The sequence below is a fragment of the Emydura macquarii genome, unplaced genomic scaffold, assembly GCF_026122565.2.
Source record: "Emydura macquarii macquarii isolate MOO-44397 ecotype Brisbane River unplaced genomic scaffold, CSIRO-AGI_Emac_v2 contig_1483, whole genome shotgun sequence".
Taxonomy (NCBI): Eukaryota; Metazoa; Chordata; order Testudines; family Chelidae; genus Emydura; species Emydura macquarii.
This window is the reverse complement of record NW_027131620.1, coordinates 11,633,539-11,659,217: the sequence shown is the minus strand read 5'-3', so window position 1 is coordinate 11,659,217 and position 25,679 is coordinate 11,633,539. Positions and strand designations below refer to the sequence as shown.

The window sequence follows — 25,679 nt, the reverse complement described above, 5'->3', positions numbered from 1 at the left end:
GGCATAGACTGTAGCAGGACATTGTGTAATGTATACAAATATGTAAGTATATACTTAACACTTTAAAAATGTCTATTATTTAAACATATTGACTCCAGTGGAGCTATTGTCGTCTGTTATGTAAATACATTCAAGGCTGTGTTTCAGATATGTATTGACCTTATGAACAGTACTTTAAATAGAGATTTACATAACAGTCCACTATTACTCTAGTAAGGATTTATTTAAAAAGCAGATTTTCAATCTGATAGATGGTAATGGCTTTTGTGGAGTTGTTTTGCAGATCTTTGACACAGTCCCTTGTAATTACTTATTTGGAGTCATTAACAGGCTAATACCAGAGATGCCTATTAAAAACTTGAAAAGGGTTTCTGAATATGCATGATCACTGATTTGCAAACATGAATAAATTGGCTGCCTTAATTTAAACAAACAAACAAAACCCATAAAAGACCTTGTTTCATCAACAGTAAGCTAGTGGTATGTCTTAGTAACTGCTCAAAATTAATATGGGGTTCAGAAACAATTGTGGGGCTAGTACTGGACTGGCAAAATTATGGATCAGATTCTACTGAAATAAAAGCTTCATAATAGAGAAAAACCATGAAAAACAAATTGGTATGTACATGCAGAAATGGTAGAGATGTGCATGAATGTCGTTTCATCCCATGCTGTAATCTGTGGTTTCAGATCGAAGGGTCTGAAGTTCCATGGGTTTTGAAGGGGTATGCCTGGAGTGGGAGTAGCTAAGATTCAGCCTTTTTCTGAGGTGTCCATTTCTGCAGAATATTTACCGTATAAGACCCCTTTTGCTACTACTTGGCAGCTTTGCTTTGTCTGCTCCAGTGGCTCAGTATGCAGCCTAGCTCTTCTAACAACCTACCCTGGGTGCACCAGAAATCCTTTGCTACCTTGCCTTCCATCTGTTGAGATGTGTGGGTTTCTTTTGGGCAAGATGCAACCCATTGTTTCCTTCCCTACATCCCTTAATACAACTTCTGCCCAAGATCACAATTTATGGGTACCCATAGAAATACATAGCATTCTTCTGAATCATCTACAGTCAAAAATAAATAAACTTAAAATCAATCTCTCTCTGAATGTTTAAAATATTACTCCTGAGCTGGGATCTTGTTTGCCAAGAAGCTTCTGTCCAAAGTAGATATTTAATTGTAAACTCATTAGAGATTTACTATAGAAAGGCCATTGGAACCTTCCAATAAGCTTATGTACCTTGTCTAAGAAGCCAGGTTAATTAGAGAACAAAGCATCCATTTACAAATACATATTTTAATAATTAGCAATGATGGCAGAAGATTAAGGTGACCAGTTCTTTTACTTAGATTAATCATCTCCCAAGGCATTTGTCTATTACTTTGCTCTACTTTAATTTCCTAACCTATTGTTTACAGATTTACAGGGAAGATTGAATTTTATTTGGTAGCTTAATTGGTAGTTTTCACTAAAGTATTCAAGATCGCATGCTGGGACATGCTGAGTCCCTTTTGAAAGGTGTTCAGTACTCTAAAAGATCCTGCTCTATAAAGGGAGCTATTGATGTATAGCTGCTGTTAGTCAGATAAAATGGGTTCAGAGACAAAAGCAGGCTTATTGCTGAATTGGCAAAATTGTGGGCCAAAATCTGCTACCTGGCTGTGCAACCATAATGCTGTGTTATCCTAGCTTTTTGCCTTCAATATTATATCAGTTTTTAATTAGCATAGATTCAAGTGAGTGGTCCATGGTTATAGTCAGGCACCCCTGGAAGGATGTTGCGGTACAAGAATCTCTATTAAATTTTAAAGTAATTGTTACTTTCTTGCCCTGGTAAGCACATTTTTTGCTTACAAATACATGAGGACCTAATCCGATAACTGTGCTGCTATAGGAGCATACAAAGCCCTTCGGACACCAATAGTCACACACGTGAATTTAAAATTCAGTTTCCACAAATGTTCCAGTGCATGTGGAAACTTGCGTCCTCAAACCAGCTCCATGAAAACACAAACACTTGAATGTTTTTGCTGGTGTGAGCATGGCCAAAGTGAATTCATCCCCAGATAAGCAAATATTGGCAGTTTGTTTTTAATCTTATCCCAGCTGCAGTGATGTTTATGCTGAAATGAATTGCATAATGACAAAATACAATATTTCTCAAATGTTACATGTAATGAATACTTCCTTTTCTACAATCGTAGATGCACATGTGACTATGATAGACTGCAGCTGTGCAATTAAAGACTGTATTGTAAATGCATTTTTGTACTATGGGGCTGAGTTAAGGTTCTTCATGAAATTCTGTGTTTCGCCAGTGGCTGAAATAGCTCCTGGGATAAATAAAAGCAGCCCCAGCTGTGCTCTAATTTACAGCAGCCTCTTGAGGGCAGTTTATGAGCCATTCTGTAACGTGGAGCAGTCAGAATTAGTAGTATGCGCTGCAGAAAAGACAACTCATTTGTTCTAGGGCAGTTCTTCCCCAGCCCCAGAGGGTGCAGCTCCAGACCCTCTTTGCCTCCAAAGCAACATGACAGATAAAGAATCTGTCCCTATGCATTTGAGCTTTGGCAGCATACCTATTAACACACCTTGACTTCTCCTCTGCTGCTACGGGATGCAGATACACATTTTAAAAACACAAATTCATGCTTTTTTAATGCAACAAATACAGAATCCAATTAATTTAAACAAGAAAGCATTTCAAGCACCTATAAGTTAAATGAAAATCTGAGCTAAAATGGATGAGTTGCAAATCCAGGCAGCTAGAGACACCTAGAACCTCATGAGGCTGGTGTATTAGTAGCTGGGATAATACCAGATGTCCCTTTCTTTCCCTGCTCATAGATACTTTGCTCCTTTGATTATCTGCAAGATGCATAGCAATGTTGTTGTTTTTCCCTTCAAGCACAAGTGGGAATGGAGCCTGCATTTGGGCTCAAGTAAGGTTAAAAAATATTGTGGGGGGATTTCAGTGAGTGATTCATTCTAGGGTTGCTGGGGTCAGTTTGGCCCTGTTGCAGGTTAGAGCACCTCCTCCCCACTCCCACCAAGGGCTACTCTTATTTCTAACCCAGCTGCAGTGGCACCATGGGCCTTTGTGATATCTATCAGTGAATTGCCAAGATGTAGGAATGCCCCTACATTGCCCTCTGTCTCCAGCTGCCTTCAGAGATTTCTCTGGGTGGTGACACGTGTGTCTAACAATGGTTGTTCTGCACCTGCCAAGGCGGCCCGCTACATCATGTGTATTTCGTAGGAAGGCCTTATGATTGCTATTGTACACTTATGCAAAGGGCTGCAACACTAGCATGAAGTGGTGTAGTCCTCCATGCTAGAAAGTCTCAAGCCCAGTGTGCGAGCAAGCCCTTGCCCACAAAAGACAGGCTAAAAATACAAGGTGGAGAATGACTGTGTCTGATGTGGCATGGGTTTCACTGTGATCCTCAACACTAAATGAGGTGCTTAACTTCACTCCCTTTTAAGGCCTTATGCTGGGCAGGAATGACAGTAGCCATGCAGCAAGGATCTCAGTAATAGTGAATCAACAAGGGAAAATCTGCTCCCTGTCTCGATTGTCACGGTTTACTCTGTATTAAATGCACAACACTCCCCACCTGTGCTGCATTGGATCCAGCCCTGAGGTTCTTTTTTTTTTTTTCCTTTGTGTCCACTTATGCACAGACTTATATCTGAACATAGGCAGCTAATTTCTAAGCATAGCAACTTCCCATCGGTATCATAATCATGTCCTTTTGTTCTGTTTTTTACTTTTCTGCCCATTGTTTGCGGGTACCTGCAATTTTGTTTAATCTGACCCTGTAATAAACAGGCTCCCTCACTTGCCTTGGGACTAGAACATAGAAATATGATCAGGGCATTCATGAATAAGTTTTTGTTTTTTTTTACTTCCTAGAATATTATTGGAGAACTATATGTATAAACCCGGACTTCTGCATAGAGTTCAGAGAAAGGTTGTTCTTCAGTGCTACTATTTATAAAACCAGCCTGCTCATTATCTTTTCCTAGTTTGCTTTTAAAACTCTCACCACTTTATTTTTGCAAATAAATGTGAATGGCCTTGATCTCCTTTTGTTCTTGAATATTTTATCCCTGGCTATAGCCCCTCCTGAAGCTTTGTGGGAGACTTCAGTGGAAGCAGGATCAAACACAGCGTCATCGTTTACACTAACTTGGAGACAGACATTAATATGCCCGTCTCCTCCAGAGAGACAAGTGAGATTATTATCCAGCTGCTTTTTAAAAATGTTTTGAATGTAGCATGTACTGTGGTGGTTGTGCCAAGTGCTAGGCAATTAAATATAGATACATTTAATGTTGCTTTATTTATATCTTTTATCCCATTTAATTCAATGGAAAAGGGTATCCCATGGGAAGAGGGTGTCTAGGTAAGGTGTTGTATGCTGCCTTTGCTTCATATGGCAAACCCATTTGGATTTCCCTCTGATCAAGCCCTATATGAGGTGTTCTGGGAGTCACATGACTCTGGTCACATCCTTGGGAGATGACTCACAGGAGAGACTAAACGTGGTTAGGCTCGTGAACTACATCTCCCATATGTACCCAGAGTCATGGGACTCCCAGGAGGCACCACAGAGCTCTTGGTCAGCGGGACAGTCCCATTGTGGTATGAGAGAGAGAGTCCTCCAGGGAGCTCAACCCAGAGGCAAGAATGCTGATGCGAGGTACAACTCCCATAAGGCAATGCAATGCTATGCTAGGGGGAAGTGCAGTTACTATTTTTCAGCTGATTTTAAACAAAACATTTCAGATGAATTCAATAAACAGAAATAGCCTGATCTGGGTCAAGCAGACCCCAAAATGAAATATTTCATTTTGATTTTCCCAATGGAAAATCACAAGTTTCACATGAAAATTTTTGATTTTGTGGAAACTGTTTTCCTTGAGAATATAGTTCATCTGAAAAATTCCTGATCAGCTGTAGTTGAACTTCAGCAGCAAGAAACTGTTTCTGCCCAGTGTCCCTTGCTCAGTTGCTGAAGTATATAAAGATTCCACCCAGCAGCCTCATCTCCTTGAAGAAAAAACAACAAAAAACCAAATGCTTCAACTTAAAGCACCGACCAAGGCCAGTCTGTTTCAGGCCAGTGAAGACAGCAATGTTACTGCCCACATTTTTATCTAATAATCTCAAAGTTCTAATGTCCTTCAACTCCCATTTATACAATATGAAGGTTTTTTTGTTTGTTTTTTTTTAAATTTTGATGGATAATCTTTTAGTGATAGGGAAGGGAGAAGGCAAACTGGGGTTACATAAACAGGAAGAGAGAAGCTAATGTTTGGGATAATGAACTAAAGAGGTAGAGAAAGGAAAGAAAGGCAGATGGACATAGAGAGGACATCCAGAAGAGATTCTTTGGACACTAAGGAATAAAGGAAGAGGAATATGGAGAAAGAGAATAAAGAATATGAAAAAGTAAGATAGAGGAAGGAGGAAGATAATGAACACTGCAGAATGGAAAGAGAATAGGCATAGGAATGGTTAGGCAAGGAAGAGATGGAAAAGGGCAGGTTCTTCTGAAGAAATAGATAATAGAAAGAGGGAAAAAGAGAGCCATAGTAAGATTACTATGTAACATACATATAAAAAAGGACCTCTAGAATGTCGTACTAGTAGAGCTGATCTGAAAATGTTCCCTACCCCCAATGAAAAAAAATTAATTTGTTTTGTTTAAGCTGAAATTTTCATCAGTAGTTTTTGACTGCTTGAAAGACACGTACATTAATTTTTTGTGTTCATAACAACTTATAAATAAACAATTTTGGCTGAAAAGTGAAATATTTTCTTAACAAAAAATAAGAAAAACATTAGAGGAAAGTGGACACTTCCAGTGAATTTTTTCATTTAATTGAAAACCCAATATTCAATTGGGGGGGGAAAGTTAATTACTAGGGCTTCCTCCTCCCCCCCTCCCCAATCATAATATAGGAAATCTTGTTTAAGGCCACATTTTTTAGCCTAGCTAGGTCTAGGTAGATAATTTGCAATTAATAACTTATTTCATTAATTTTTCATCTCACACTGCCTTTTGATCACCAACAGATAAGTTTCTTTGAATTTATTCATTATACAGGACTATTAACTAAACAATTTCTGAGAGGAATTCCCAGGTTGTAGCTTATTTACAAGCACTTCTTTGTCAGTATTTTAAAAACAAGGTTTTGATTGGATATATGGGCCACATGACATTGTTACCAGTAGAGGTTTGATCTTTTTTAATAATTTAAGAAATGTCAGGTACTCAAGCTTGACTGATACTTATTAATCACCTATTTGTATAGTGCATAACAGTTCAGTTGCTTGTATATTGCTCAGACTACTTATAGATAACTTGTTTACAACTTACAGCTTCCTATATCCTATCAAAAGTATAAAAATATGTTTGTCTGGTACATTTCATAAATTTCCAAGCATGTGATCACACATCTGCTGCTTATTCATAACCTTTACTGTTAGTGCATTATTTATACATTTTTGTTTGTTTTCCAGCTAGTACATTCCTTGCAAAATCACTTAGTAAATCAAATAAGGTGCTGGGCTAAAGGTTTTGGCAAGCTGGCATTTTCACATCCTACAACAATTTAACAGCATCCTCAAAGCATCTTGGGTGTTGGTTTATTAGGCTTAGGCCTAGTTCAGATTTGGCCTACCAATGGATAATGTTTCTTTTCCTTTATTTATTAAATGTAATTCTTTGAATAGGTTCCCTGAAAGTTTAAATATGAAATTCACCTTCTCAGAAGTCTCCAATATTACTTTAAAATATGCTTGTTTGATTAATATACTTGCCCCTAAAATAATGTTTTACAATATTCCTGGAAAGAATATAAACACAGTATATAAGCTAAATATAAACACAGTAAGCAAGCATGTTTAAATATGAGATTAAATATTTAAGAGACTGTTTTCTCTGGAGTTGGTCTGTGCTTCCAGATTTGAATGCACACTTTCAGATACTCACAACTGATTGTGTCTGGAAAAAGTGCTCATTTTGATTGTGGAGACAGTCAACTGAATGTGTAAAAATGGCAGTTGGGTGCTCTGCTGCCCAAGATATGTGAGCAAATTAAGAGCACACCCACTTTTATGGATAACAGTCCATAACTTGCAGTGTAGATACACGAAGTCTGAAGCTGGTTGCTAATGTGGCCTTACATGTCTCATCTATGAATGCCTGTTAAAAAGAACAAATGTACTGAACACTAGACTCTATGCATTTTAGCATTTCTATGAGAATTTTAAGTTAATTCCTGAGAAATTGTTACATATAATGGACCAAACTATAGAGCTCTTGTCCTTTCTGGTGAGCACTTACATAAATAGATTCTCACTTGAAATCCAGGGGTGTATTTGTGTGCATAAATACTCATCCACATGCATAATCTAGTCCAAAGTGTTTATAATAATATTCCCAATATAGTGATGTAAGTTTATAAATTGTACCTTTAGAAAAAAAAAGTCTGAGCTACACTAATCTACATTATGGAGTGGATCCCCAGCTGTTGTAAGTAAATATAGCTCTGTTGGTGTCAATGGACTGATGCCAATTTCTATCAGATGAGGATTTGGCCCCCTGTGTTTGCTATAAACTCTGGTTCCTCCTCAATGCAAATGTATGCTAATAAAGGACCATGCTTCTGCTAGGAAAAGCTGTTCTCACATAGTGCTGAATGCCAGCTTCCTGTGCATGCTGATAGTGTCATCATTCTTATGTCCTATGCAGTGCTGTACTCCCAGGCGACATTTAAAAATGTTTACCTTGCATTCAGCCACCTCCATTTTGTACTTCAAATATTACCCTTCATTGCTGGCTCTGAAGTTCAAAAGAAAGTGGAAGAATGGCATTCTGTTAGACTGTGTTTTAGAAGGAAGGGTAAATGTCACTATGCAATGAATCTGATGTTACCCTGATAAAATACTAGAATTCTCTTAGCTGCCACATACAGTCACCAGCTGAATGGGTGCTTCCGCTTGTTTAATATACTTCTGGAACATTAAGAACTAAGGATTATTCATCAAAAATGTTGAATTCCATAGTGGGTGCTGTGGAGTTTGCCTAGATGATGAACTATGCTTTCCTAGTACCACACTCCATACTAGAACCAGTCAAAGAATATTAATCAAATAATTGATTGAGAAATGTAATGCAAGCGGAAAAGCCACCATGAAGAAGGCTTTACCGAAGTGTCTCATAGGTGTAACAGTTTCCATGGCAATATAGGGTCCAACAAAGATATAAATCTCATAGGTCAATATACTGTTTTTAAAATGTTTCGTTACACTGACATCCTTAAAGTTGTTCTAAATGTCCTGAGTCTGATTTTTAAACAATTTAGATGTGCAATGGTGCACCTAATATGTGTACTGGGAGTACGTTCACAAACCAGACAATGTAGGTATAGATGATCAGATTTGACCATTTGCACATATAACTGTGGCGTTAAACGTCTGATCTAAGAATAAATCTGTTAAAAGAATGACTGTATTGCGCACTAGTCTCTATGCAATTAGTATTTCTGTGGCACTCAAGTTAATTCCTGAGACACTGTGACATATAATAATGTAATCTAATTTGTGTGCACAGCAGAGTAACAATTTTATTATGCAGTCACACCTAAATTGCTGCAAATTCTGACATTATTATGCCATCAGTGAAATCTGATCCTCCTTATCAAATCCTGCTCTCTGCACATCCTTCCCGCCATCAACCCCTCCCCCGGCTGGTCATGATGTGTATCAATGTATTTAATATAGCAGTAATAACAATTTATAAACCCCAAGTATGTTTTCATGTTGCCAGTACATTTGCGTTCAGATTGGATGCAGTCTTGCTTTTACTGAACTAGAGAAACTTCAATTGGTTCCAATATGGGGGCAAGATTGAGTATTGTATCGATGCTGAAGGTGCTGTTGTATCTCCCATATTTGTCTGGCATGCAACAGCAAACCTGCTAATAATTAGTAAGTGTCTGTCTTTCAGTCAGAGAGAATCTTTTAATGGTTGAGACAATCATTTTAAAACTTGGAAAATAGTATGTCTTCCTCCATACAGTAGAGAAGCATCTTCTAATGCCAGCAAAGAAGTAGATTCATAATACAAAAATGCGAAAGAGAGGTTTTTGAACGTGGTATAGTTATTTGATTGATAATTCAAGCTTCAGGGGAAATAAGCCAGCTTTTACTTGTACTAACTCATTAGCTGACCAGGGAGTGAGATGTATAATTCAAATGAAGAGTCATCCCATGGATTATATGTGCTGAAATCATTGAATACCAACCACCAATAAATAGTATTTTTCATATTCTCATTAGCACATCATTTATTTAATGTCTTCCAAATGAGCAGGCCTGGAATAGTACCCAGAACAGTTTAAGTAGGATCACCAGCCTTGGAATATGGATGATGTTTTTATCATTCATTGTTAAAATTATTCTTAATTATAATACAAATGTTGATCACTTAAGTTCCACAGCCAGTTTATTACGAAGAGAGGAGACACTGAAAGGGATGGAATGTAGGGTCCCAGACTTTGTTTTCGGCAAGAGATACCCTGTGCGTCCTGATCTTTCAATTCACAGAAGTCAAATGGGTTCTGCAAAGTAATGCACCCACATCAATCAACTTTCAAGATCTATCCCTAAATTGGCATTATATGCACTGATTCAGTGTTGCGAATCAAAATGTCATACTGTAGCACTTAATAGCTGCTATTTTTGTTCCTGTTCAGTGAGCCAGGATTTTTTTTAAAGAGAATGAATTGTATGTTGCATCCACATTTTGTTTTTAAACCCTCTGATATTTTGTGTTGAAGAAAATGTTCGTGTTCCATTTGGAAAGCTGTCCTAATTTGTCCTAATGTACATTTTTTTTAAAAACCCATCTTGTATCCTTTTACAAAGAAAATGTAATTATTTACTTAAGCAGATTTGGCAAGAGTTAAAAACATTTAATCTTCATTTCAGTTCATGGTGATTAGCACATTTTCATGCTTTTCAATTGTTTTCTTTAAGCCTTGTCATTGAAAAAGAATGCTTGCAGACTGTAAGTTTGATTTATTAAAATTGCTTCAATATAAATCCCTTTCTGCAATAAATGGCCTATTCCAATTTTTCCGCCATGAAAATAGTTTGTAGAAAAAGGTCCTGTCATTACAGCATCATCATAATTATAATGATAACCAGGCAAGACCTGAATTTTTGTCTATAACCAAAATAAATTAGTCCAGTTATATACACTGGTATTTTGCCTGTATCTAGATGTTGAGAACTTGAATTACACTGAAGTTGGTCTTTCATCATGCAGTTAATTCTGTTTTCTAATTCATCAAAGGACAGAAGCCAGCATTACCACCTTATTTATGAGGCATACATATTTTACTCCAGATCTTGGACTCCTGTTTACATAGGGTCTACTCTATGAAAACCTTCCTTGTGTGAGTAACTGTTTTTGATATACAGAATATAGCCAAAAAGAATGAAAATGGGCAAAGCACACCTTATGGAAGTGCTTGTCTTACGGAATTATCATTTCATTACATCAAAATTTCATTGTTTATAACAATGAATATAAAACAATATATATTGAATTTTGTATGAAAACCATGATAAAGTAACCGAATTATGTAAAAAATGCTAGAAAAAGCTGACGTGTGATGTCTAGTCATGCTATTTTATATGGCCTTACCATCATAACCCCAACATTGTACATAGTATAAATACAGCTTTCTTTTACATTAAAATTGTTTTCAAATGAATAACAAAATGCTTATGAATTCTTTCTGTTAAGAGCCACACCAAAGCATATAAAAAGAAATTCTTCAATATAATACTTACACAAGTTTAGTCAAGAAATCATGTATAGAGAAACTGGACATTTAGGCCTCGCTTCTGCAAGACGCTTAAACATGTACATAACTTTAAGTATGTGAGTCGTGTCACTGAAGTCAGAGGGGGAGTACTCATTTGCTCAAAGTCAAACACATGCTTATGTGGTTTGCTCAGCTGGGACCTTACTTTTCTATGGAAGAGATCCTCTAACTTGCGTTTAGCATGGGTGTCTGAAATAATGAAGTTATTAATTACCCTTCAATGGTTAACATATGGTGGTAATTAGAGTTGTTCAGGAAATTATTTATTTTCCCAGTGAAAATTTTCAACCAAATGATTTTTTTTTTTAATTTTGTCCAAAACTGAAAATAAATTTGCTTTTTTTTTTAAATTTAAAAAGTCCTTCCCTTTTCCCCCCTGCTCCTTCTCCCCGCCCCCTCCCCCCCGCCCCCCCCAAAAAATCAGTTTAAACAAAAGTAAATTTCTGTCAAATCTTTGAATGGAATTTTTTTGGCCAGCACTAGTGCTAATGAAAAAGGAAGAGAGTTACCAGTTGCAGATTAGGCAGCGGGATCCTGTCTCTATCAGCATGCTCGTTTTTGCAAACAGTTGCATGTATAAAAGTGGATATGCAAAAACAAAGGACACGACTGAACATTTGGTCCTGGGTGTTGTATATAGATGTTTCTAAGTCACTTTACCATCTGTGTTGTTCTTGTTTCTCATATGAACACTTCCCGCTGAGAGTCTATTATGGATTTGGCTATTGCCAATCTCTTTTATGTGGAAGACACTCAAATGTTTCAGTAATGTGTGACAGTACCAAACCTTTACCTAGCTGAAAATGCCTGTTCAGGAAAACATCTGTTAGCCAATTTTCATATGTTTGCATGCACTGTCTAGGTAGGAATCTTTTTCTTTGTAAGACATATAGATAATTTTTAAGATTCTGTGTGCATTTTTGAATAAGAGGCCACAAACTCTAGGAACTGAAGGATAGATGAAAAGATGAGAGTGCTCAGAGAACCACATCAGGGATTGCCAAAATGAGCCATGCTAGGAACGTGTAATAAATCTAGAAGAAGCTGCTGACAGCATGGGACTTTTCTCATCCCAAATTAGACTTTATTCCTGTTTCTGCCGAGATGAATAATTAACACTGTGAATTTGTACTTCTACTTAACACTAAGGTTATGACACAGACTTACAATCCTTGCTAATAAAGTGGTTACTTCACCCTTAATTTATACTCTTTGCAAACAAAAACTGCAATCAGAATAGCGTTAATAGCAGTGTCAGTTAATACTGATGTTTCTTTTATTGACTTGTTTAACAACCTTTCCTAAATTGTTTGTTTTTCTTTTTCTTTTGGTGATGTTTTATTAAAACGAAATATTTACCCTGAAATACCCTGAAATATTTACCCTGATATTTCCCTGAAACATGAGAAATAACACTGTAGATGGTATGATATTTTAGCTAACATAACTTTGGGCTAGATCGTCAGCATTTCTTTTGTCTACTTCTTGGGCACATGAGGACTTTATTGATAGAACACTTTGATCTTCAATTTTATCTGGTTTAAGTAAGAGGTATTATACAAAGTATCCTAATATTTTCTTTTTGCATTTATCAAATTCTCTATCATCCTAGAGGCTTAATATCAATTTGTTTAACCTGTTTTTTTGCTAAAAGCTGCCATTTCTGCTGCAATTTTATGCTGACTTCTGCTATATTCCACTAAGTGCCACTCCAGATTATCTCTCCAGCCATCTAAATCTTTGATCTTTAAAGAATGAGAGAGTTTTTCTTTCCTCAGACAAGAATAGAATAAAAGTGACTAACAAAATCCAGAGTCCCAAGAAAAAGCCTGCTGCCTGAAAAGTATGGAAATATTTTGCCTAGGCAAGTTAACAACTTTCACAAGATGGTGTTTCATTATGGAAGAAACTAATATAAAAGTCTTAAATATCCATTTTGCTTCTACTTCAGGAAGAGTCAGACTCTATAGCTATAAACTCTAACAAGTGTAGTAAGTCTAATAGTTGAACAATTGCAACTGCAAAAGATGCTTATGGACATCAGAAAGCAGTCTGACAGCACAGACTTCAGCTGTCAGCTGAATATGGTACTCCACAGAGGGAGTACAGAGAACTACTGTAAATGTATCATTCTCATACAAAACGAGAACTGAGGGAGCTGTGAACTATCATCCTGCTATGTACCCAATCTACGGTGAACAATGAATTTACTGCAACACTAGGTTTCAACTGGCCAATAGAGGAGAGTGGTGTTCAGGCAAAATTCACCACTGGAGACAAACTGTCTTATAAAAAATGAGCTGCAAGGAGAAGAGAATGAATATAACTTTCTTTTATTGATTGTAAAAGCTTCCCTGTTCCCTGGGAAAGGATATTACATGGAGAGTTCTCTTAAAGCAGATAATTACTGATATAGAATGGGCTAAGACACATGAAAAATTAGGTGTCTAATCTTTGTAAAAGTAAGGATATACAGCAAATAACTAGGGTAGAGAAAACCTTTCACATCATCAATAGACCTCAATGGTTTGTGAAGTAAATATGACTGTAGTTAGGTCACTTCTGATTTATAATCATAATTTGTATTAAATACTGATATAGTGCTTTATAGTGCTAAGTGCTGTACCAACATTAATTTCTCATAGTCATCATCCCAAAGCAATTGTGCAAATATATTGGCTTTTACATCAATAAATAACATCAGTTCCCAATAAAGTTCAGACAGCTTGAAATTCATATCCAGTGTATGTAGAATAGTCACACGGGCCCAAATTTTCAAAAGTACTAGTGCACTTTTGCACAGCCTTGACTCTTAAGCACACCCAGTGCCAAATGTGATTGCACAAGTGAGGCCTGTGCACAGGCATATGTACAGTTCTGTGCATGGGTGACAGCCATCATCTTGGCTTCCACACTAGAGATTGAAGCAAAGACCTCCAGAGCTAAATGTGTGACCTGGCTTGAGCAAATGAGACAAGGCTCTCTAGCTAGCCCTGTGACATCCACTGTTACCATGAAAGATGGCATTGTACGAGTGTACGTGCACTCTTTGAAAAATTGTCTGAACTGATATCATCACAATATGGCTGAAAAGCCCTCAGTTATGCATGTAGGCTAGACAATTGCATGTACACATGGGGAGTTTAGTATGAAGTTACCTGCTCTGCATGCCAAACATAAACCTGTATATGCCGTTGTGGAGTTTTGCCGGCGCAAAGGATGAGCATACCACTGTGCCTACCTTACTTGTATCAGGGGCATTTGATCAGTGGACCCCAGAATAAAGTTTGTTTTGAAGCACAGTTTAGAAAAAAAATCAGCTTTGGAAAGGTTTTGACATTTCAGAAATACTTTTTAGGTCACCGAACAGAATTACCATTGTTAAATTGCTGGACTATCTTAGCAAAGGAGAAATGTGTTGACGTGTTTTCTTTTTATCATTACAATTCTGATGTGAAAAGGAGAGTATTTTAAGAATAGACATTTACAGATGGAAGTGGGTCTATTTAATCAATCCACTATCTTTTGCTAGGACATTCCACTTCTCAGTAGTTGTAAATGGAAATGTTCTGCTTTTCCATATATCCACGCAGCTCTGATAACACTGATTCATAAACTTCCCAGCAGCTAAGAAGCAGGGTGGGGATGGGGGAGCGGAACCTCTGTCTTCATCAGATATTTGTCTATGTTCTGCATAAAAGCCTTTGTTTTCAGTTTACTATCTCTGCTAGAAAATGTTCTACACATTACTGGAGAGCATAGGGGAGGAGAGGGATGGTTAAACTGGGAAAAGGGGAAAATTAAGGGGGAAGCTATAGCCAAAATTGTTTAAAAAACCTGACGACTCCTTCTAAACTTCACAGGTTTAGTGTATTAATTTTGTCATTCACCAAGATGCAGCATAAAAGCACAAAGGGTTAGCGGTATTTATCAGCATTTAGTAAAGAGAGAGAAAAATATTTTATTAGCGGGAGGCAGCCAGGGGAAAATTGATTCACTGGTTTTATATGAGGAAGTAAATATGTCCCTTTAACCTTGTATCTGTGCATCAAGCTCTGGAAAGTCCAATTATCATGACAAACATGATTTAACAAATAACTGAACAATAGGAGAAGGAGTGGGGGTTGGGAGGATGAATGAGACTTCAGAGATGGAGAAAGTTACTGCAGGAATGGGGCCTTAGGCTTCCTGCAATGGAAAAGCTCAGAAATGGAATGGAAGAGTGTCCTGGAGGACTTTGTACTTCTGGAGATTTATTTGGCAGTAGAAACCCTGTGTTTCACATTTAATAATAAGATGTATTGTTACAGTTTCTGGCTCAGAAATGAATTCCAAACCAATTCTGAAGTATAGCTAAAGGACATCTATAAATTTTAAAAAAGAAACTGTTATTTTTCTGTTAAGCTTTCTAAAGTTATAATCTTGCTGAATTGTTCCTAAACTTCCTAACCTGAGATGGTTGTTAATGGTCTGAGAAGGTGAGAAGCTCCAACGCTAAGGCTGCATATAAAACTTCAGTGCTGCAGCGCTTCAGTGTAGACTCTTGCTACAGTGACAGAAAGGGTTTCCCCAGCATTGTAGTTAATCCACCTACCTCCCGGAGAGACGATAGCTAGGTTGAGGGAAAAAATTTTCTGTCAGTCTTGTGTTGTCTACATGAGGGATTAGGCTGGTTTAATTACATCGCTCAGGGGGGTGGATTTTTCAAAACCTTGGATCGAAACACCTCCATTTTAAAAAAGTAAACAAACCAACCTTATATTACAATCAACTGAACCAAAATCCCAGCTCTGAACCGGCCCCCCAGGACTGTTCAAAGTCACAATCCAAATCTTGCTGCTTGAGCACATCATTAATACAGATCAGTTCTTGTTGCCCTCCTAACTGACCCTCAATTGTAGGGCTGCAGTTTCAGATTATCAGATGTCAAACTTTTGCATTCACAGTTGCCTTCTTTAAACCCACACTTGTGCTAACAGAGCTCACAGATTAATTTTAGTTAGTTTTTTTAAAAATCAGACCTACGGTGTCAAAACAACTTCAATCAAACCGTGGTGCTATAGTGATCAGAAGGTGTCAGGCTGTCTATTACAGTGCAGTCATTGTAGGCAATAATATACCTAGGAATGTTAATGTTATTTTTTTCATATATCATCATTTTTACTTACAAATCAAAAATTTAAAAATAAAAATTCTATCCCTCTTTCCCCTTCCATTGAGAGACATTGAAAAATTGACTCTTATTAAACGTACTACATTGCACACAATCCAAAAATTAAATGTAATTGCCAGGATGAAGACCTTTCCCAAATTAATTCTCATATAATTTTTTTTTTAAATTTACATATGGTTTCGTAAACCTCCATTCCTACCTCCATGGACTTCATTAAATAATCTAGTCATAAGCCTGTTTTATTGCATTCTAGCCTCCTGTGCAATTTAAGCAACATCATCAAATTTTACTATATAGTAAAACAGCTCAGAATTCTTACCATGCTTTTTGTAATTTTGTGATTGTCAACATATAAGTGCCTGAAAATTAGCATTTTGCAACAGAGCCAGCCTGCCAATAGAATAAATGCATTATATTATTATAAAATGTGGGATTATTCGCAGACACCAACAGGGATATCGTGACCTTTTCAGGCCGAGAGCTCCGTTTCATGCCAATTCTCCTTTCACTCACGTATTGAAATTAATCTAATTTTTGTGGCTTTACCCAGAACTTTACTTACACTATAGAACATTGGGAACTTGGGCCAAATTTTCAAGCATAAGTGCCTTTAATTGGGTGCTTAAATCTAATGGGACTTGCAGAGTCTATGAAAATCACCCAAACTCTTGCCTAGGTATCGATTGAGGTGCCTAAGCAGGATATTTACTATTATCGCAATCGGCCATTGACTCTCTTGTCTTTAAACCTGAATGTACAGTATTTCTTCCACATGGTCCTGTTTCTTACCAACACTCTAGGTTTGGGAATGTAGAGGTTTATCTTCAGTCATGCTGAGGTCCAGTCTCCCTCTCCTTGATATAAAATGTGTTCCTTTATTTATGAGCTTACAAAAATTAATGGTGGGTGCAAATCCAAATACCTGCACCTCTACGTGTGTAATTTGTGCTTGTAATGAAGTAGCCAGAGTCATAAATACACAGATTAGTGGCTCAAATACATAGATGCAATTTTTGTCGGTGCAACTTGCTCAGCAAAAGAGATCTTCTAGCTTTCGAAAGGCTCTTCATAGGGTTCTTCTGTGTTAGACTCAGAGATTTTAAAACCGGAAGGGACAACCATGTCATCTAGTCTGATCTCCTGCATATCGCAGGCCACAGAACTCACCCACCCAGTCCTATAATAGACCCCTAACCTCTGGTTGAATTACTGAAATCCTCAAATCATGATTTAAAGACTGCAATGTACAAAGAATCCACCATTTACACTCATTTAAACCTGTAAGTGACCCGTGCCCCAAGCTGTAGAGGAAGGCAAAAAATCCAATGGTCTTTCCATATCTGGTCTGGGGGAAAATTCCTTCCCAACCCCAAATATGGAAATCAGTTAGACCCTGAGCATATGGGCAAGACCCATTCACCAGACACCCAGGAAAGAATAGTAACTCAAAGCCCTCCCCATCTAGTGTCCCTTCACTGGCCAATGGAGATATTTGCTACTAGCAATTGCAGATTGCCTATGTGCCATTGCAGGCAGTCCCATCATACCATCCCCTCCATAAACTTATCAAGCTCAGTCTTGAAGCCAGTGAGTTATTTCCCTGCCCCTCCCACCACCCCATTGGAACTTCAGTCTCCTGGTGGTGTTGACTATTTTTCTAAAATATTAATAGGAACTAATGGGTGAAACTCAAAATGTTAGAAGTTAGGGTTGATTGAGAAAAGCACCTGAAGGTTTTAGATACTTTTCCTTATTGAAACTATTTGAACCTGCTGGGTATGCAAACTTGGGAGCTCATTTTGAAACCCTTCCTCAATTTTAATGGCTTATTAATGGCTTAAAGGGTTACAGGATTGAGTCTTTGGGCTGATAGGGATGGTCTCATGAGACTTCTTGTATTTCCGGCTTCCAATGATAAGAATGTATTTGGGAGTATTTGAAATCCACAGAATAGTGAAATTTCCTGATGAAATCAAAATTTTTGAGTGTTCATATGGCAAATCAAATAGCAATGTCAGGAATTCTATAACCTAACTCTAGCCACTTCCCAGCCCTGTAATCTGGTGGATCATGTCTAGTGATTTTATAGGCACAACAGATGAACTTGCATTTTTTTTAATGTGCTCACATTGTACCAAGCATTTAAAGAAATTCTATAGAATTTTGAGATCTCCGCCTTTCTAGAGGACAATTGTCTCTCTCACAGAATCGCTCCATAATTTGGCATGATTGTCATCCCCCTGTTGAAAAATGTCTTTGGATTCATACAATAGTGGGGTTGCAGGTCAAGCTGGAGGTTTGGAGACAGGGTAGCCTTCTGTACAAACCTGCAGAGCACTTGTTTGTAAAACCCCTGACCTGTGACTTGTAATATTAGTTCCTCATCTGCTTGTGTAGAAAGTGTACTTGAAAAGTTTGCACAGAAAAGTGCGTGGGGAGGAAAAGAGGGGAAGGAATACAGGACAGTTTATAAAACCATACTCGACTGATTTTATGTGTTTTATGTGGCTTTAACAATACACAAGTTTGGTATTGAAAAGCTTTCCTCTTTTCCAATATTGTAATATTCTCTAGATTATCCTCCTTTCTCAAATACCTACATATATATTAAAGGGCACCAGGAGGGAGTTGTTGCTTTTAACATGAGAACAAGAAAGATTTTCTGCTCCTCCACTTTGAATTTTGCAAAGCAACAGCAGCAGCAGGGCTTTTACAAAGCGAAAGCGATGACTGGCACCACTTAAGCTATTAGCTCCGTATTCTGTCTCTTTTGAAGCACTCTTGGAGATGTGCTTTGGATGTGTATATTTTATTTGCATTTCAGCACTAACTGGTTATAAAAATCATCTTATTTTTATTCTTCTTTTGAATTTTCAAAAAAAAATTGCTATTTATGTCACTATGTTTATAAAAGGGATGACATGTCAGATATGGACTTTATCATATGACATCTACTCAGAATTACACCACTGGACCAGTGCCATCAAAGGAAATGGTTCTGAATTTCTATTACTTGCAGTGGCAGGGGAGGAGGAATAATTCTAGCTTGAGAGGACCTCAGGAAAATTCTAGAAAGTTTGGCTTCCCCACCAAATTCATTAACATCATATGTCAATTCCACAAATACATGACTGGACAAGTGCTCTCAGATGGTAGCCTTTCTAAACCATTTTGCATATCTAATGGGGTAAAATAAGGCTGTGTGCTGGTACTGGCCCTCTTTGTCATCTACATAAGGTATAGAACTGATGGAAAACTCTTCAATCTCCAAAGCCTTACTGCAAAGACAGAAGTTCTTGTGAAGCCCTTTTTGCAACTGATTGTGCTCTATTTGGTCAATAGTGAAAGTGACCTATATTTTATCCTTGACAGTTTCTCAGAGGCAACTAAAGAGTTTGGACTCACCATGAGTCTGGAAAAAACTGAAGCCCTCTTCCAACTAGTTCCATCAACAGTTACCACTGAGCCAAATATTACCATTGATGGTATAGAACGAAAAGTGTCAATCTCTTTACATACCTTGGCAGTACCACCTCAAGTGACAGTTCCCTGGATCAAGAAACATCAAATCGAATACGAAAGGCAAGCCGCATCTTTGGAACATTTCATTGTAGGATATTCAGCCAGAACACCATCAAACTGGCAACAAAAATGATGATATACAATGCAACAGGCAGTGATACCGACCTTTTTATATGGATGTGAAACATGGACAGTTTACTGCAGATACATTAAGAAACTTGAAAAATTTCACATGTGCTGTTTCCAATCTGTTCTGAAGGTCCACTGGTGAGACAAAGTCTCAAATATCAACATAATTGAAAGATGAAAAATGACCAACATCAAGGCAATGATCATCAAAGCTCAACTTAGATGAACAGGCCATCAGAACGGGTGGTGATAGACTCCAGAAAAAAAGTTTTCTGTGGAGAGTGCATACATCGAAATTGCAGGAGGAGTGATCAAGGAAAAAGCTTCAAAGATACCCATAAGCAAAGTCTCACCTCATTCAGCATGTTGATAACTCTGAAGAGACAACCATAGACAGATCTGAATGAAGAACAACTACCCATAAAGATTGTAAACACTTTCAGGAAAACAGATGCAAAAAACTGATTTAAAAAAAAAAAAAAAAAAAAAAAAAAAGGCCGAGCGTAATGCAGGCTTCCATGGAAGCCTGCACATTACTATGTGATATCTGTTTGTGGTCTTGCTCCTCATAGATCAGACTATACAGCCACATGAGAACACACATGGTGCCATGATGCCATCATTGGATATGATGGACAGCCATACAATTCTAGCTTGAAACCTTTCCTGGACAGGAAATTCTATCATTATTTTGCCTTTTGATTGCTATTTCACTAAAATGTTAATCTCCACATTAACCTCACTGCCAAACACCTCCCCCTATGCCTGTCCACACTCAAAGCCTGCACACCAGCAGGGAAGAGACTAGAGTGAAAGAAGGAAAAAGATTAAAAACAGAGCCAGCCAAAGCTAAAGAAAAGAGGAAGTAATTCTACATAGTAATTCCAATAAAAGTAATTCCAATAAATCTACAAGCAATAATGACCATTTCTTGATGCTAGTGGTGAGACTGATCAAGTGCACTGTCCCAAGCTTTCTACTCTGAACCTCGAAGGTTTTCCTGATCATCTAGGCACTATTTATGCAGAACTGTCAGAGATCAGGTATAAGAGGATGAAGAAGGGACAGTGCTATCCTACTTAATGTAATCACTAATCATAATTAAGAGTGTCATTCTTTGTTCTGGGTAGAACAAAAGCATAAAATACTCCCTTCAGGGATCTGATCTAAACAAATATATACACACATACAGGGAGTCAATTAATGAAACTCCATACTTAATTCACCCATTTGAGACTGGGCATTGGAGCAAATATTGATCACTCACTCTTTGAAGACCATAAAGCAAAAAGAAAAAAGCCAGGGAGAGCAGACATTTCGACCTCATTGAGTTTTCTTTCTTTTGTTCTTCCTCTACTTTATGGACTACAGTCCCTGTTTTACTTTTGAGAGGAAATGGAAGAGGGGTTCTTTTTAAACTCTCAAAGATCATTCAAGCTGAAGAATCAGTATTTTAAAATATTGCCTTTTTTACCCACAATCTGGACATTTTATAATTTAAGTATTCCCCCCCTTGAAGATAGAGTGGTGTGATTTTTTTTTTTTAATTTGCCCAAAAATGTATCTTACAGGGCACCAAAATCATTTGCAAATTTGGGTTGAGCTTAGCTAATAGTTGTGCACAACAAAGAGGAAAAAATCAAAAAAGTTGAAACACTTTATTTTGACAAATTGGAAACTAAATGTTTCACCTTTGTGTTCTGCAATGATGTTTCATTTTGAAATTTAATTAATGAAAGGAGAAAAATATCCAAAAATGGCCTATATGAAAAATGACTTTTTTTTTTTTTTTTTTGCATTCTCAGTTGTATGAAACATTTTATGCAATGCAAGCTGAAATCTTTTTTTCTGGATTTTCGTTTTTTCTTCAGGTTTTTCAATTCAGTCCATCAACTGAAAAATCACTTATTACCTCCATTTTATTGAGATGCAAGAACATTACGTAACTTTCCAGAGGTCACACGATTATTTAGCAGAACTAGGAACTGAGCCCAGATCTCAAGTCCACGTCCGATGCCCTAACTAGAAGCTCATCATTCCTCCCCGATACAGATTTATAAAATCCACTTAACTGAAGCTCTAGGCACATAATGTTTAAGTTTGAGTTGTAATTTTAAAAGACTGCAAAAAACCTGATCACCCAAGTGTGCAAATTTCATACATTTCAGAAAAACTTCTTTGACGATTAGATGGGTCACCTAAACCATCTGAGAGCAACTTTTGAAATTTCACTTTCTGAAATTGTAACAATATGTTGTTTTTGAATATCTGTCAAACTCTTTGCTCCTATGGCTGAATTGTCATTTTTCAGACAACAATGCCATTAAGACCATGTTGTTGGCCTGTACAGATAGTGTTTTATCGTAGAAATGTTGACAGATTCTTCATCCTAGCAGCCCTTGTCTGTGCTGCAGTATTCTGAAATGCTAATATAATAAACCTGCAGCAGAAAGGTATAATTAGCTTCCAAAACAATCATGCCTCTGGAATGATTTTATTTTTCAGGATAATGTGAAATAGAATAGAACTTGGCTCTATGTATATAATGCCTTTCAGGCACCCGGCATCCGGAAGTGTTTTACATATATTGGCGCTATCGACTTTGATGTTAGCGATTTTAATAAAATGTTTGGAAGAAGCACATAATTGACATTCTGGTGGAAATAAAACTGAGTCTGAATCAAGCATGTGTCTATTACAATTCTTCTTTTCAGACATGTCAGACTGATGCAGCCAGGATCAAAATTAAGGCTTGTCAGCAGTGTGTGTTGATGGGATTTCCACATAGATGAGGAAAGAGGGAGCAGTACATTGCATCTTGAGATTTGTGCACGGAGAACAGCTCTGCCACGGAGATGAGGTAAGTGTCTCTTCTATTGCTTCAGGGTGTGATGAGAAGGCTTAGTCTAGAAAGTAATGCATGTTCTTGCTCCATACCCAAGTTGTATATAACGTGCTGCACTCCTGGGTGAGTCAACAGTAGCAGGGTTCAAAACTGAGACCTCTCTTTCTAAATGCACAAGCCTCTTTTGCCTGACTAAAAGACCCAGATCTGTTATCAAGGCTTTAGCAGGGTCATCAAATCTATATGTGGCCCAGCCACTTCTAGAGGAGGACAGAGCACCACACTGAGTGGAGGTAGCTTACATAGGCCTAATGGTAGCAGATGTGAGAGACTACCGTATGTAAGAGACAGGTTGGACATAAGCAAGCATTTATTCACAAGTGTCACTTCTGTTTGTGCACTCCAAGCACAGTTCAAATCCTTTGCATAACTGAATGTAAGACTGGTCAATGCGGTCATTTCATAATATAAGTTGTTAATGCACATATAGATGTTGTGTATTTGATTTTTTGAAAGATACATTTCCAAAATGGTTACAATGAGTTTGTGATTCATAAATAATACTTCCACTGCATAAAAGTGGGACAAGTGGGAACCATTAAACATTTCCCTTGTGCCTTTATGCTGAAATTAAAACACGATAGACTACTGTTGAATGACAGGCAGCCTGCTGATGGCTCCTCAAAAGTGGATTACGAAGAGCCATAATGTGGATTTCAGTGGTTGTCCTTGTTATCATCCAAGAGATAACACACATCTGTCACAAAATCAGGCTTTGACATAAAATAATAACAAACAATCCTTCAAAAGCATGTTAATGAGATGCAGTGGACAACAATACTCCAAAGGCTCAATTACAAAATGTTTTAAGATGCTCATAAAGTTCAAGCAGTAACTTGTCAGAACTGATATGCCTCTCTGAATCTTATTGTTGAGTGCTTATTGTTTCTGTAGGGGATTCCTAGTGCCTTTGTCTTTACAAATGTGTTTTTGGTTGGACTTTGTTGAATGATAGTCTAGCCATCAGTAAGTGAAGCTACAGTTAGTGCCTAGGTAACACGGCAATGGGCAGTTAAATGTGATGGATGGATAGATAGGGTAGAAATTGTGAAACAGGCATTTGCCTGCCAAAACCACACACTTGGAACAGATGTTATAAATCCTGCATCTTGGCAGGGGGTTAGATTAGATGACCCTTGTGGTCCCTTCTAACCCATGAGTCTATAATTCTCTGTTTTCTGTTCCAAGTATTGGCAAATGTTGACTTTTCAATGGTGATGACTCAATAGCTTCAGAAACTAACTAAAAGCACTCACAGAGCTAAATTGTTCCTTCTAACACCCATGCAAACCAGAGAGAAGTTCAGTGGGATGGCATGAGTGTAACTGAGAGCATAATTTGATCACAGAATACAAATGAGCCTACGCAGTTAGGCTCTGACCCTGCAAACGTGTCCATGCTTCATGTTAAGATTATGACTAGTTCCATTGACTCCAATGGGATGCCTCTTAAAGTTAACCATGTGGGTATTTGCAGGATCAGGGTCGTCTTAGTTTTTTTTATAAGGATGGAATATCATATCTGGAAGCTGTGCAGAGGGCTAAAGACTTGTTCTGTGACCCAGGACATGCCCCCTTAAGCTCTCAGTTCATCTTGTACCTCCCAATAAGAATTTACAGAAGATCACAGTGCTGATGAGTTCCTTCCTGGTTAGCAGCAAGGAAAGGAAAATCTCTTTAAATGTTGACAGAAGGAACTGCGATGGGAGGCAAGAACATAGTAGAGGAAAATATTACCTTGAAACGCTGCACTTGTGGTGTGGTTAAAATCTAATGACTTTCCTCAAACTTTAAGATTCTACAGGTCGTGAGTGTGTGTGTGTGTGTGTGTGTGTGTGTGTGTGTGTGTGTCAGCCACCATGGTAGTAGCTACCCATATTTTAGGATATAGTTTGTGATAACCGCCCTCCCTTTTCCAGGCCTGGGGTCATGTAATGACTTCGTATAGTCATTTTATCATAGGCGTAGCTTTGGAAAGAGTAAACCATGGAAACAGGTAGGGGTTTTCCTCCAGAATGTTTTTTCAAGGACCATTATCCATGTAATTGTTTTGTCTTTCTTTCTTGGTTCCTCCAACACCCCCCTTTTGCTCTAACTCCACAGCAAATAACCCATCCTAAATAAACACAGAGGCATGCACCATATTCATAAAAAATAATAGATATTCCCCAGGTCTCCACTGTCCTAACTTGGTTTGCCACACAAAGGGGCACTTCCACTGCTCTCTCCTCTAGAGACTTTCCTCCATGCTTGGGCAACAGAACTGAACAGCCCCCCGCCAAAGGTCCCTCCACGGCTCTAAAGGGTGGGCATGACTTACCTCTGTTTGCTTCTTATGGTAATCATCTGGATTTCCAGTAATACTTGGTGTTGTGCTTTCTCTTAGACTGCTGCCTCTGGGAAGATGCAGGAAGCAGCCATCCCATCATCAGCAGTGAACTGGTTTTAAATTCCCTGACCTCTGGGGTTTCATGGCACCTCAGAGGCAATATCGTTAAGTTCCAATTACTCAATACCTAAAGAGTGTTTAGAAATGATAAATAACCACAGATCCCAATATGTTTACATAAGTGCAGATTGTAGTTCAAACCCTGTGTGGGGGGGAGTGTTTTGTTTTCTTAAAAGTTATTGCTTTCGGGTGTAGTCATTGTGACAGCATCTTTAAACATCCATAAACTGAAAGCCAGGGAAATAACAGTTATTGATTCTTCACCTATGCTGTTTTATGTATTTTGAAAGACTTTTAACTAAGGCATCTTCATATTCACCAGGTTTTTATTGAACAATAATTTTTTTTTACTGCATAATTCATGGAAAGCCTTTTTCACAGCTACTTACCAACTTCCCTACATATTGAACTCATCGTATTTTTTATTCTTTATTTTGTATCATGCAGAAGCTTTTTATTCTTTTCTAAAGCTTGTGCCCCCAAATTCGCTACACTTGAGCAGAAACACGAAACTACTTAAAAGAAGCATGTCCTCTCTGCTCCTCTGCATAAAATAAGCAAGGAAAGCACAAAGGGGGTGGGACTGCCCTGGAGCCA

The 25,679-nt window shown here is 37.8% G+C and overlaps 1 long non-coding RNA gene across 1 annotated transcript in view; it reads left to right on the top strand.

The window, feature by feature from the left end:
• The window catches only part of LOC137157355 (uncharacterized), a 122,519-nt gene extending 97,135 nt beyond the window's left edge, over positions 1-25,384 (top strand). Inside the window, exons 2-4 of the long non-coding RNA XR_010921086.1 lie at positions 22,444-22,589; positions 24,553-24,629; positions 25,020-25,384. This is a non-coding gene — a long non-coding RNA (uncharacterized lncRNA). The remainder of the gene's footprint in view (positions 1-22,443; positions 22,590-24,552; positions 24,630-25,019) is intronic.
• Positions 25,385-25,679: the final 295 nt, after the last annotated feature.